General features: G+C 40.5%; 1 protein-coding gene across 1 annotated transcript in view; it reads left to right on the top strand.

Annotated features, from left to right (window-relative positions):
- Positions 1-13,365, top strand: part of ST6GAL2 (ST6 beta-galactoside alpha-2,6-sialyltransferase 2) — a 76,193-nt gene that overhangs the window by 49,816 nt on the left and 13,012 nt on the right. The gene's annotated exons all lie outside the window — the stretch shown is intronic.

Genomic DNA, 13,365 nt, shown 5'->3' with positions numbered 1-13,365 from the left:
CTCCATTATTTCTTTGATTTCACTGTGTTGAGTAACATTAAAGAATTCCTTAGATCTCCTTGGCAATATGAAGGCAGTAATAGAACCAAAGCTATTAATTTCATGCATAGGGACCTGTAACCTTTTTCCCTGATTTCAGTGTCTTTAAAACTGCACTTTGGTGTGTGCTGTGCAGTGCGTCCCTGTGTGATAAAGGAGGGCTGAAGGAGCTACACTGGCTTCCTCGTAGATATGGGGGACATGCACAATATCTGAACTGAAACTTACAGGTGTTGGAGTGGGTTTTTAGTTTTGTGATAATGTGAATATTTTATGCAGAATTAAAGACAAAATTTACACTGTGACCGCATATTACTCTTAAATTTTTAAAGCCAAGCCTTTGACAATCCTTATTTCCAAATCAGTCTTGAAATCCTAATCTCTTTATCTTTTGTGCAATTCCATTAGATCTGTTGATTTAGGGGAAAAGGGTATAATTAATTTCTCTGCAAAGAATGATGGAATAATGCAAGACAGCATAATAGTGTGTGACAGGAGTTTAATATCTTTTTCTTTCTGTTGCTTTCTCATGAATACATTTGGCTAATATTTGATTAGAGTAAAAGTTTTAGTGCACATTGGTGGGCTGTCAGATATGCTTATTGTGATATAGTTTGAGATTTTCAAGTTAGCCAGTCACAGCTGGAGAGGACATTTTTCTCAGGTGTTTTGTTGAAAGAAATCATACCTCGTATATATGGCCAGCCTCCTGTCATAGCTGTTGACTGAGAATTTGGAGTTTCCCAGGCTGATAATTGCCTTTCGGGCTCTTTTACATGAAAAAAGGGATTGCAGTTTGAAGAGAGAGTGTCATTGGGTCCTACAGACTCTGACTTCTTCTCTGACATTTACTAACTTTCTAATTATGGGCAAGTTGCTTAATCCAGTGCCTCTCCATATGCATATGTGAGAAATGCAAATAATAATAATAAAACCTTTGAAAAGATGAGTTAGTGGGCCATTTGCAGATGTTATTTTCTAGTTGTGCTCTGTCCTGTATTGCAGCTGTTAGCCACAAATGGCTATATACATTTAAATCAATTGGGAGTGATAAGAGGAAAACTTCACTTCCTCTGTGTTACCAGCCCCATTTCAGGTTTTTGTAGCCACGTGCTCCTGGTGGCCACTGGCTTGGGCAGTTCAGACAGAGAACTCTCCATGGTCACAGGCAGTTCTGCAGAGCACACTATTAAATTTGACCAGAATGAAAAAGAGCAAGTCACTAAAGCACCATTGTTCCCACTGGGCAGGCTGGATCTGTGGGGACGTAAGTGTGTACTAGTAGAAGGTGTGGCTTGACATCATTGACTCTGCAACTTTTGTCCCTTGCCATAGCTAAGTGCAAGCACCTCGCTAAAGGTAGCAGGAGATACCACCTGGGCAAGCCATGCCCAGCAGAGCTGTCACCCTCTGCATCTCCCACTGATGTTACAATCTTTGTACTCTTTTTGGATCTTGCTAGAAATACGCTCAGAGCAGAGACTGTTCTATAATTGATCTGACTTTTTAATATACCAGTAAGACAATGTCACCCACATCGGAATCTATCTGCCAGAAGAATTTTTAAAGGTCAATGAGTGTTTTCTTCACTTATCAAAAAGTGTTCTTCGAACGTGCCTTCATGTTCTAAGGTCATGTTGAAAAGCTATTGACTTATTGTCTCATCACCTCATCATTTCCAAACATCCCAACCTGTAATGTCAGTTACTGAACAAAAGAACCCATGGTGGAGCCCATCCACGAGGTGAGAATGTCTCCATGTGCTGCATTTCCAGGTTCTGCCCAGGTGCACAGTCAGCAGGACATGCTCCTTCAGAGAAGAGCAGCACACAGCCCCTGGACTGGCTGTTTTGCTGATGAGCATAGGGTTCCACCTGCAAGTGAAGCAGGATGAATCATTTTCTTTATTGATGAGCTGCTCATCCAGCTGGGAAAAAACTGTCTCACATTTAATGTCTTCTGTCTCTAAATCCACTGCACACATTTTCCCTAAATTCATTCGCATCCAATGAATCAGCATGTGTGAAATAGAGGGACTCTAAAAGTTGACTGTTTTGCCCTGACTGGTATGGCTCAGTTGGTTGAGCATCATACTGTGCATCAAAGGATCACTTGTTTGATTCCCAGTCAGGGCACATGCCCATGTTGTGGGCAAGACCCCCAGTAGGGAGCATCAGTAGGCAGCTGATCAATGTTTCTCTCTCTCTCTCTCTCTCTCTCTCTCTCTCTCTCTCTCTCTCTCTCTCTCTCTCTCTCTCTCATTTGTACATCAGGTGAGGAACCTTTTCTTTGCTGAGGGCCATTTGGATATTTATAACAACATTCATGGGCCATACAGAATTATCAACTTAACTAGCGTGCTACATTTGGTCAAACATTTAATTAACTCACCCCTACTGCCTTGGCAGGGCCAGACCAAATGATTCCTTGTACAGGCTGGATCTTCCCTACACCTGGTGTAGGAGGAAGGCAGTGCAGGTGGAAGGGAAAAGTCATCCACAAGTGGTATTAGTTGAGCACCTCCTGTGTGCCCAACTGCAGGCAGACCACAAGGCTGTGTGATCAAGGAAGCCACACAGAGGTCCTACCCCTGGAACTTACTGGTACAGCGTGCACACAGATAAATGTACAAACTTATAAATGCAGTGAAGGAAAAGAGCAGGAGGTATGGGGGTCTGGGAAATTTGCCCATCTTTTGGTTCCTGCGCTGGAACATGGTTGGCATCAGCAGCAGGCGGCAGAGCACAGAACATGGTGGGCAACAGCCATGACAGGATGGTGGAGCAACTGAGCAGAGATGCCAGACCAAGGCAAGACACTGGTCACTGTCATTGGGGCGAGCCTCTGGTGGTTACTGAAAAATTTTTGCTTCCATGTGCCGCAGTCCCACTGGGTGCTTGAACCTGCTACTGGCACCAGCCCCACTTGCACCCACTGTCAGCTCTGGAGCCACTGCTCATACCCACTGCCGGTGCCCAGCGCCGGCCCCAATTGCTTGGCACTGTCAATGGGTGTGAGTGGCAGCTGCTGGCCCCGATTGCCCCTCAGGGCTTCTCCACATCTCCCTGCTCCTTAGGGGCAATCAGGGCAGCAGCCACCACTCGCATCCACTGATGGCGCCAATTGCTCCACACCATCAGTGCATGGTAGTGGCGGGAGAGGGAGGTGCTGCCAGCAGACAAGGAACCACGAGCCCTGATGAGGGGCTGCAGTAGGGGTGTGGAGGATTGGCTGAGGTCCGCCCCTGTGCCCACCATAGCCTTGCAGCCCACAGTTCCTTTCAAGATGCACGAATTTGTGCCCTGGGCACCTAGTTGTAAATAATTCTGCTTTGAACATAAGGGTGCATACATTCTTTCTGATTGATGTTTTCGAGTTTTTAGGATATATTCCTAAAGTGGGACCACTGGTTTCAAATGGCAGTTCCATTTTTTATTTTTTTAGGAAAATCCATACTATTTTCCACAGTCTGCATTCATACCAACAGTGTACCAGGGTTCCCTTTTCTCCACAATCATCACTAACACTTGTTTGTTGATCTGTTGATGAAAGCCATTTTGATAGGATGAGGTGATACTTCAATTGTCATTTTAACATGCATCTCTCAGATGATTATGACTGGGAATTTTTTCATGTTTCTTGGCCTTCTGTATGTCCACTTTGGAGAAGTGTCTATTTAGGTCCTCTGCCCATTTTTTAGTTGGATTGTTTGTCTTCCTTTTGTTAAGTTGGATCAATTCCTTATATATTTTGAAAAGTAATCCCTTATTGGATGTATGATTGGCAAATATGTTCTCTCATGCATTGGGCTCTCTTTTCATTTGTTGATTATTTCATTTGCTGAGCAGATTTTTATTTTAGTAATCCCATTTATTTACTTTCTCCTTAATTTTTTTGCCCTAAGAGATGTATCAGTAATTATACTGCCTTTATGAGAAATGTCTGAAATTTTGCTGCCTATGTTTTCTTTTAGGATTTTTATGGTTACACTTAAATCTTGTATCTATTGTGAGTTTATTCTTTTGTATGGTGTACATTGTAGACTGGTTTCATTTTTTTGCATGTACCTGTCCAATTTTCCCAAAACCATTTATGTAAGAAATTGTCTTGACTCCATTGTATGATCTTGCCTCCTTAGTCAAATATTAATTGAGCATAATGACTTAGGTCGATTTCTGGGTTCTCTGTTCTGTTCCATTGATCTATATGCCTCTTCTTGTGTCAGAACCAGGTTGTTTTGAGTACAGTGGCTTGGTAGTATAACTTGATATCTGGTATTGTGATTCCTCTAACTTGCTTCTTCTTTCTCAAGATTGTTTCTGCTATTTGAGGTCTTTTTTGGTTCCATATAAATTTTTATTGTATTTGTTCTAGGTCTGTGAAATATGCTGTTGGTATTTTAATAGGGATTGCATTGAATCTATTGATTGCTTTGGACAGTATGAACATTTAAATGATGTTGATTCTATCTACCCACGATCACAGTATATTCTTCCATTTGTTTATACTTCCTCTATAATTTTTTCAATATCCTGTAGTTTTTCAGTACAGGTTTTTTACCTCCTTGGATAAGTTTATTCCTAAATATATTAATTTTTTGTTGCAGTGGTACATGGGATTATTTTTTGTTTAAGTTTTTCTCTCTCTGAGAGTTCATTACTGGTATATAAAAATGCCATCAGTTTCTGGGTGTTAATTTTGTATTCTGGTGCTTTGCCCAATTCATTTATTAAGTCTAACAGTGTTTTGGTAGAGTTTTAAAGATTTTCTATCTACAATATCAGGTCATCTGTGAATAATGACAGTTTCACTTCCTCAACAATGTAGATACCTTTTATTTTTTTTCTTCTTGTCTGATCACTATGGCTAGGATTTCCAGTATTCTAGGATTTGAGTAAGAGTGGTGAAAGCGGACATCCTGTCTTGTTCCTATTAGGGAAAATGGTTTTAGGTTTTGCCCATTGAATATGATGCTGGCTGTATGTTTGTAATATATGGCCTTTGTTATGTTGAGGTATGATTCCTCTATTCCCACATTGCTGAGAGTTTTTATCTAATAGAGTGTTGGATTTTATTGTATGCTTGTTCTGCATAAGTTAATATGATCAAGTGATTTTCATCTTTCAGTTTGTTTATGTGATTTATCACATTTATTGATTTGCAAATATTAGCAGCCTTGCATTTCTGGAATAAATCTCACTTGGTTATGGTATATTATCTTTTTAATATGTTACTGGATCCAATTTGTTAATATTTTGTTGAGGATTTTAGCATCTATGTTCATCGGGGATATTGGCCTATAATTCTCTTTCTTTGTAGTATCTTTATCATGTTTTGGAATTAGGATAATGCTGGCCTCGTGGAAAGATCTTGTAAGTGTTCCTTCCTTTTTGATTTTTTTGGAATAGTTTGAGGAGGATAGGTGTTAGTTCTTTGAATATTTGGTAAAACTCCCTGTGAAGCCATCCAGACCAGGGCTTTTGTTTACTGGGAGTTTTTTCTTGTTTGTTTGTATTTTCTTTTGTTTTTTTAATTTCTTTATTGATTATGGTGTCACATAATTGTCCTCATCCTCCCATTTCCATCCTAAACTCTTCCCTAAGTATACACCAACCAGATCTGAAATACTATGGCTGATATGTACACATAAGGAACTGTTTGACATTGAAATAGGGACTCAAAAGAACTGTTGGCCCAGAAAGGAACTGTAGTGACTACAGACTGATTCATTCGCCTCTCAGCATAACCATTATGGCTTGTCTCAGTTTCGGTCCTTATAAGGGAATATGGGAGGGTTTTTTTCTTAGTAGTAGTTCTGTTGCAATTAATCAGTAGTTATTGGCTTATGGAGGTTTTATGATAATTCATGATTGAGTTTTGGAAGATTGTATTTTTCTAGAAATATATCCATTTCATCCAGTTTGTCAAACTTGTTGGACTATACTTTTTCATAGTTTGATTTTTTTGTTTTTGTTTTTTGTTTTTTGTTTTTGTGATTCTTACTTCACTTCTTTCATTTCTGATTTTCTTTATTTGGGTCCTCTCTCTTTGTTTCTTTTTTTTTTTAATAAACCTTTATTGTTCATATTATTACAAAAGTTCCTCATTTTTTATCCCCTCCACCAGGTTCCTACCCCACCCTCTGCCCTTTCCCCATCCACCATTGTCCTCATCCATAGGTACACAGTTTATGTTCAGTCTCTTCCCACACCCCCTACTTCTCTTTTCTCTCAGAATCATCAGTCCACTCCCCTTCCATACCTCTGATTCTATTATATTCAACAGTTAATATTGTTCATCAGGTTTTTTAATTCCCTTGGTGTTTTTTTGTTTTTGTTTTGTTTTTTTTAATTGGCTTCCAAAGAGGAGTTTAAGGTCAAAAGGAGTTTCGGGTGTGCCCAGATCCTATTCATCAGAATCTGGGTAAGCTCCTTATTTTTTGGTACAAGATTTAGCATATCGAGACCTAGGTGAGTCAAGGTCCTATTTGTTCCTCATTCCAAGCACATGGATTAAGAAATCGGTACTGTTAAGAGGATTTGCCAGTGCCCTCGGGCTCAGCTGATAAGAATTAAAAGAATGTCCATGTGCCTTCTAGGGCAGCTCTCTACATCTCACTCTTTCTTACTAATTAAAATAAAATTTAAATATCAATAATAGGGCTCTAAAATTAAAAACAATTGCAAACAATGCCAATGCAAAAACTAAACCACATACATGTTATTTTCAAAACTTGAATGTCAAGAGCAAAACTCTGGCTATTAAATAATAACAATAATGCCAATGCAAAACAACAAAATGAGAAATCAGAATTATGGACATATTAATATTTTTAGCTACTAAATGAGTCTCTTTTGTTGCTGGTGTACATTTACTCAGAGTCCTTGGCCTTGCTGCACAAGACTTTGCAGAAGGCTGGAAGCTAACAGAGCAGGAACATGATTAAAGAAGTAGCTTCCATTTCAGTCTTTAATTTCTTCAGATAACTCCATGTTGGCACCTCAGTCCCTTGCGTAGCCTTCAGTTTTCTTCTCCCACTTTGCTGTTGTCTGGGCAACTCTCAGTCCTTTTGGGTGAAGGGACACAGGAGCTTCTCTGAGTCCATTGTGATGACGGACATAACACTCTGGAACCCGAATTGGCTGCATTGCTCCTTCTTTCCTTTCATTTTTAACCCAGAGTTTGACCCCCTCAACACTTCGGGCCTGGATGCTCGAGGCTTGGCTGCTGCGGGCCTGGCTGCTCTGGGCCTCGCTGCTGCTGCTCCAGGCCTGGCTGCTCCGGGCCTGGCTGCTTCGGGCTTGGCTGCTGCTGCTCCAGGCCTGGATGCTCCAGGCCTGCCATTCTTCCATTTCTCCAGCTGGTCACATTCTAAAAGCCCCATCGCTTCCACATTCATGTTAACCATTGACCACTAACTACCCAGTACCTCCTTCCTGCAGTCCTGGATGACAGATGTCCTTCATATTAGTTTCAATCCTCAAATTGTTGTGGGAGTGGCAAACCAACTCATGCCACCATCTTGGTTTCTCCTCTAATCGGTACTCTCGTTTGTGATGTATTTCTCTTTGTTTCTTGAAGAGTCTGTCTAAAGGTTAATCTTGTTTATCTTTTCAAAAGAACCAGCTCTTGGTTTTATTGATCTTTTGTATGTTTTTTTAGTCTTAATGTTATTTATTTCCACTCTGATCTTCATTATTTCCTTCCTTCTACTTATTCTTGGCTTTTATTGCTGTTCGCTTTGTAATTCTTTTAGTTGTAGGGTTAGATGGTTTATTAAGAGTTTTTCTTGTTTTTTGAGGTAGGCCTGTAATGCTATGAACTTCCCTTTCAGGACTGCTTTCACTGTGTCCCACAGATATTAGGTTATTGTATGTTCATTTTCATTTGTTCCCAGGAAGTTTTTAATTTCTTCTTGATCTCTTTGGTGATAAAATCATTGTTTGTTTAATAACATGATATTGGACCTCCATGTGTTTGAATGTTGTTGAGTATGTTTATTGTAGTTGATTATGAATTTCATACCATTGTGACCCAAGAAGATGCTTGATAAGATTTCAATCTTCTTGAACTAATAGAGACTTAGTCTGTGTTCTAACATGTAATCTCTCTTTGAAAATGTCCTATGTGCAGTTGAGAAGAATGGATATTCTGTAGCTTTGGGGTGAAATGTTCTTTTAAAAAAATGTCATTTAATTCCATTTAATCTACTGTGTCATTTAGAATAGCTGTTTCTCTATTGATTTATTTTTCTATAAGATCTATCCAGTTATGTTAGTAGGGTGTTAAAGTCCTCTGCTATGATTGTATTGCTGTCCATCTTTTCCTTATAATTCTTCAGAAGCTGTTTTATATATTTAGATGCTCCTATATTAGGTTCATATATGTTTATCAGAGATGTATCCTCTTGTTGTATTGATTTATTTAGTATTATGAAGTGGCTTTCATTATCTCTTGTAATGGACTTCACTTTGAAGTCTGTATTGTTATATCTGAGTATTACCACCCCAGCTATTTTTTTCATTTCCATTTGCATGGGAATTTTATTTTCCTCTCTTCACTTTCCTGTGTGAATCTTTTGTTCTGAGGTGGGTCCCTTATAGATAGCATGTATATATAATGTTTTCTTATCCATTCAACTATCCTATGTCTGTTGATTGCAGCATTTAAGATCATCATTAATAGATACTTATCTATTGCCATTCTATTCTTTATGCCTGTGTTCTCCTCTTTCTCACTACTTCTTCTTACAACACTCAGTTCAGCATTTCTGCAGTGCTGGTTTGGTAATAATAAATTCTCTTAGCCTTCTTTTATCAATTCTCTCAAAGCTCTTTATTTCACCTTTGATTTTGAATGATAGCCTTACTGGATAGAGTAGTCTTGGGTTCGGTCCCTTGGCCTGAAGTGTTTCTATTGATAAATCAGCTGACAGTCTAATAGGAGCATTCTTGTAGGTAACTTTCTATTCTTCTCTTACAGCCTTTAAGATCCTTCCTTTGTCTTTAATGTTTTCCATCTTATTTATTATGTGCCTACATGTGGATATTTTTGGATTTATAGTGATTGGAAATCTCTGTTTTTCCTGAACTTGAATGACTTTTTCCTTCACTAAGTTAGGGAATTTTTGTGCCATTATTTCTTCAAACAGGTTCTTTATTCCTTTTTCAGATTCTTTTCTTCTGGCACTCCTATGATGCAAATTTTATGTTTCATGTTTTCCTAAACATCCCTTAGACTCTCCTGCTTTTTAATTTTTTTTTTCCATTTGCTGCTCTGATTAAGTGTTTTTTCTGCCTTGTCTTCTAATTTGCTGCAATGCTCATCACCTTCTTTTGGTTTACTGTTGAAACTTCCAGGGTATTCTTTATTTCCACTGTGTAACTCCTTGTTCTTACCTATTTCTTATTTATTGTTTCCACCTCTCTTTTCATGTTGGTGTAGCTCTCATTAAGTCCTTTATAAATCTCATTAAGTTGCTTGTACTTTCTTTGAGTTCTTTGAGCACCCTTATTACCATTACTGTGAATTTTTTATTTGGCAAAGGCATTTCCTCCTTTTCTTTCATTTTGGGGTTCTTTGTTGCCACATTTTTGCTGTTCCTTTTGTTTTAATTTCTTTGTATTAAGATAAAACTGCTATGCCTACCAGACTTTGTGGAGTGGTTTTATGTAGTAGGTGTTCTGTGGGACCCAGTTGTACAGTCTCTTGTATCTCCTGAGCTGGGTGCTTTAGAATGGCCCTTTGCTTGAGTTATGTAGGTTCTCCTGTTGTACTTGGGTTTTGAATATTATTGCCCTGTTGGTGGATGGAGTTTCCTCTCAGGCTCACTGAGTATGTGATTCATCTCTGACCACATTGTACTTGCTGTTGTGGAAGTGCTAACTGAGAAGAACAAAATACAACACAACAAACATGAAACAAAATAAAATAAAAACATACACAAGACCCCTATAGAACCAATAAAAGCAACAAGCAAAGAGAGAATTAGGAAAGAGATATGAGAGCAAGAATGATAGAAAAGAAGGAATGAAAAATATGAGGAGAAAAGAAAACAAACCAAAAAAAAAATAGCACAAACAAACAAACAAAAAGCAGGGGAAGAAATATGTAGTTGCAGAGATGAAATAAAGGAAATTAAAAAATTAGGGGAATATGGGAAGGAAGATGGTTTAAAATAAAGGAGGAAGAAAAGAAAGGAAAGGGAAAAAGTTTGAAAAGGAAAATATAGGAAAAAGCAGATAGACCTAAAATAAGAAAAGAAAGAAAGAAAAAAAAAAAGATGAGAGAGCAGGAGAAAAAGAAAAGAGAGAAAGAAAAGGAAAAAAAATTAGTGGGAAAAAAAAGTTGAGTAGGAAAAGGGAAGAGGGAAATATATGAACAAAACAAAAGAGACTAGAATAATAACAAATCAATAAAGCAGATAGGTGAAGAAGATAAGTTTAAAAAGGAAAGAGAATAATAAAAAGGAAAAGAGAAGAAGAAAAGGGGGCAGGGAATGAAGTGAAGTGGCATTTGTTTCATCAGAGTTTAGTGCCCCATGGGAGCTCCCTTTGGAACCTTCTCTTCTGATGGCTGTGGCTGACTGTTCTGTCTGCCAATTCTGAGCTTCTTGTGAGGTACTTAGATGCTTACCACTGTCATTAACTGTCTTCCTTTGGCTTTCATCAAATTGCTTGAAGCTCCACAGTTTGCGTCTGTCTCCATAGAACTTGGCTGCAAGCAGGCGGGGCCAATCTGCCCTCTAAAATAGGTTTGTTAGCAGCATGGGGCTCAGGGATGGGTCAGCAAACTTCTATTTCCCCGGGCTCCATCTCTGTCCACCTTTGCCTGCTAGCCAGCTGTCAATCTTAATCTCAAAAGTCTGTTTCTGAAAGGACGTTAGATGGGGCAACTACTATTCAGTTTTCAGGGAATGTTTGTGGGTGTGTTTCCCTGCCCCAGATATACTCTGCAAATACTGTGGCTCAAAATACTGTTTTGCCCTTGGCTGGGCAGTGATCCTTGTACTCGGTCCAGTGGGATCAGCCGGAAAGAGTTACCAGCACTCCCATGTGGGTCAGCACCATTCACGTTTCTGGGATAGTGGTGCTGATGGCCCCTCTTCCAGTCCAGTCACTGAAGCTCCCCAAAACTTTTCAAACCTGTAGGCTTGGCCTCTGCTTTCGTTTTTTCTGAAAATGTCAAAATGCAAGGTGTGGGAGGCAAGGCTCCTGAGGCTGGGACAGGTTGTATTACCCAGTGTGGGGGGTTTTCCTTTTCCTGCCCTGTGGCTACTGGGAGTGGCTAGCTCCTCTCAGGAAACGTGTTTGTTTCAGTTTGGGGGTGTACAACCAAAGGCTGGCTCCTGCCTGCTGCTTTTCCACATCTCCCCACAATGCTTCCCACCCCAGCTTTTCCTAGGCACCTCAAGTACTCACCTCCCTGCCTGCATGGAAGCTTAGGGTGAGTAGCTACAAATAAAAACTGCTCTGGGTTTAAAAACAAAAACAAAAACAAACAAACAAAAATTTGCAGCTTTGTCTCCCACCGGCTCTGATCTACCGGCTCCATAGCGACACACAGCCCTGCCAGCTGGATGTTATGTTGATTGCTGTTCTCAGCTCTGGTGCTCTGGTTTGTGAAGCCCCGCCTTGGTTCCAGGCCTCTATCTTCTGAGAGAACAGACCCTCTGTAGCTGGCAGCTCACTCCTCACTCTTGGCTTCCCTACCTGCCACTTCTGGAAGCTGGGCCAGCTCCTCTCATCACCTCAATCTTCTTACCAGTCTCCAGGTATTTTGTCCTTCCTTGATATATTCCTCCTCAGCCTGACCTCAGTTGGTAATTCCAGGTATGTTCCCCACTTTAATTTTATAAGTCTGGCCTGGGAGGAGGTGCAAGAAAGGTCTGCCTATTCGGCCACCATTTTTTCCAGACCTTCAATTACTATTGAAGGGAAGATGAGTCTGGAAGAAATTTCTGTTCAGTGCACCATTCTGAGTGTTTCCTAGTGAGAGTGGACTGGGATACTTCTGCATCAGCAGTATCCAAGAATCTCAATGCAGTCGCAGGGCTGTATTTTTCCTGGATTCTGTGCAACTTACCCATTAGCGGTTCTTATGGAGAAGTTTTCTTTGGGCAAGATGTCCAGTTAAATCAAATTTAGGCACAAATACTTTTCAACTACATAAATTCTTTTTGTTTTATCTTCTTGTTTAATATTTATTTTTATAAATCAAAAACTACTCACAGAGGAAGAGGAGCTCGTGTAGGTCTGAGGAACACTCCGACCTCTTCACTGAAACCATTTTACTAGTATTGTTGAAAAACACTTCAGAAGTGTGCAATTCACTTACTCAGAGAACTTACCAAAGCTAATAACTTATTATGGGTTTTTTTAATATATTTTATTGATTTTTTTTTTTACAGAGAGGAAGGGAAAGAGATAGAGAGTTAGAAACATCAATGAGAGAGAAACATCGATCAGCTGCCTCCTGAACATAATGGGGATGTGCTCATAACCAAGGTACATACACCCTCTCCAATCTGGCTTTCCTCTCACAATCCAGGACTACTGACTCCCAACTGCTCGCCTGCCTGCCTTCCTGATTGCCCCTAACTGCTTCTGCCTGCCAGCCTAATAACCCCCTAACTACTCCCCTGTCAGCTTTATTGATGCCTAACTGCTCCCCTGCCAGCCTGATTGCCCCTAATTGCCTTCCCATCCAAGTTTGGTCATCCCCAGCTTCCCTCCTTTGCCAGCCTGGCCACCTCTAACTGCCCTCCCCTGCAAGCTTGATCACCCCAACTGCCCTCCCTTGCAGGCCTGGCTTTTCCCAACTGCCCTCCCCTGCTGGCTATCTTGTAGTAGCCATCTGTGTCCACATTGGGGCAGCCATCTTTGACCACATGGGGGCAGCCATCTTGTGTGTTTGCGTATCATTATTTTATTAGATAGGATAGAGGCCTGGTGCATGGGTGGAGACCAGTTGGTTTGCCCTGAAGGGTGTCCTGGATCAGAGTGGGGGTTCCCTTAGGGCATAGGTGGCCTGGGCAAGGAGCCAGTGGTGGTTTGCAGGCCGGCCACACCCCCTGGTGACCCAAGCGGAGGCCCTGGTATCTGGGATTTATTTATCTTCTATAATTGAAACTTTGTAGCCTGGAGTGGAGGCCTGGACCAGCAAGGGCAGGGAAACCCACGCCTCCCTCCTGCTGTCTGTGGCCGCAGCCGTCTTGGTTAGGTTTATTTCCTATTCACTCCTGATTGGTTGGTGGGCATGGCTTGTGGGTGTAGGAGAGGTATGGTCAATTTGCATATTACTCTTTTATTAGATAGGATTCTCCTT

This window comes from Pipistrellus kuhlii, unplaced genomic scaffold (assembly GCF_014108245.1).
Source record: "Pipistrellus kuhlii isolate mPipKuh1 unplaced genomic scaffold, mPipKuh1.p scaffold_m20_p_2, whole genome shotgun sequence".
In the NCBI taxonomy this organism is placed as follows: Eukaryota; Metazoa; Chordata; class Mammalia; order Chiroptera; family Vespertilionidae; genus Pipistrellus; species Pipistrellus kuhlii.
The sequence above is the reverse complement of the archived record's forward strand: the minus strand, read 5'-3'. Positions and strand labels throughout refer to the sequence as shown.